Source organism: Brassica oleracea, chromosome C4 (genome assembly GCF_000695525.1).
Source record: "Brassica oleracea var. oleracea cultivar TO1000 chromosome C4, BOL, whole genome shotgun sequence".
In the NCBI taxonomy this organism is placed as follows: domain Eukaryota; kingdom Viridiplantae; phylum Streptophyta; class Magnoliopsida; order Brassicales; family Brassicaceae; genus Brassica; species Brassica oleracea.
In genome coordinates, this window is record NC_027751.1 from 13,677,952 (window position 1) to 13,679,522 (window position 1,571).

The window sequence follows — 1,571 nt, forward strand, 5'->3', positions numbered from 1 at the left end:
AACATGTGCGAACCTGTCGTAACCGAAGAGGTACATGTCGTAACCGAAGAGGCGCGAATGTATCGTCACCGAAGAGGTGCAAACATGTTGTAACCGAAGAGGTGTAACATACCAAATGCGAACGGATCATCACCAAAGGAGTGCGAAGAAGTTATCACTGAAAGAGTGCAAATAGGTCGTCACCGAAAAGGTGAAAAGTGTCGTCACTAAAGAGGTGTGAATGGATCATCACCTTAGGTGTACGAACATGTCTTGGCTAGAGAGGTGCGAATAGTTCGTCACCAAAAGGGTGCGAACATGATTTGGCCAAAGAGGTGCGAACAGTGTCCAAAGGGGCTCAAACGTGTCGTGTCCGAAGTAGCGCAAATGTGTTGTGTCCAAGAGGTGCAAACGTTTTGTGAACAAACAAGTGTGAATGTATTATCACCATAGTGATGCAAAATGTTGTCACTGAAGGTGTGAGAACGAATCATCACTGAAGAGGTGTGAACATCACTTTACCGAAAGGGTTCATATATAATATTATGGAAAGTGTGCTAAAGTAAAGTTACCAAAAAGGGACAAACATAATGTCACTGAAAGGCAAACATAATGTCACTGAAAGGGTGCAAACATAAAGAGTGCAAACATAAAGTTCAAATTTATAATTCACATTCATTTAGATTACCAACCCAAATATATATATATATATATGATTAGTAATTTTAAATTGCATCGTTTCCCCCGCGAATAGCGGGGGTCTTCATCCTAGTTCTAATAATAACACAATTAATTTGTGTCATTATAGTAAACTTCCCATAAAAATATATAGTCTCCGACGACAAGTAGGCCGCGGTCCTCGCTCCCCCTCCTCCCCCACCACTTTTACCCGTCGAAAATGGCGTCATATTATTTGTCCCATGGTTCATCGTTTCAATCTTCATAAACCAAACCCGTTCACATGGTGTATTCTATCATTTTGTATTTGTTTTTATTTACCCTCCATACATTTCTCGGACATTTAGTGTTTGATTTTCCAATTTGTCTTAATACTTTGGTCTTTCTCGTCATTGCCAATTAGCAAGTACTTTCATCACTTGCAAAATTCATAACCAGATAATGGAAACGATGGACAGCCGTTGCACCATAGCCAATAGAAAGCATTCCTCCTAAGTACAGTTTCTTCGCCACCTGAAACAACAAGTCAATAACCCACGACGCTCATACAGATCCAAGCCAGAAGGAAACAAGCGAGAGACGAAGCGGAACCCTAACAACCGGTGATTGAGACCCAGAAGACCAAGACCCAACGAATCTTGAGACATCCAAACATCTCTAAACCAAGGGAATAACCAAAAAACATCACATGCAAAGTCTCTTACTCTAGATCTGAAAATCAAGATGTAGGTCTCGTTAAAGAGAATACCAAGCTATAAATAGATGAAGCTTCACCCAATTATCAGCTAGTTTGGATAATTATAAATAGGGAAAATTGTTTTTTAGAGCAAAAATGATAACTATGTCCCTTTATACTAATCTCACATACTTTATGTTTCATTACACTAATTATTTTCAAAAGAACAATAATGCCC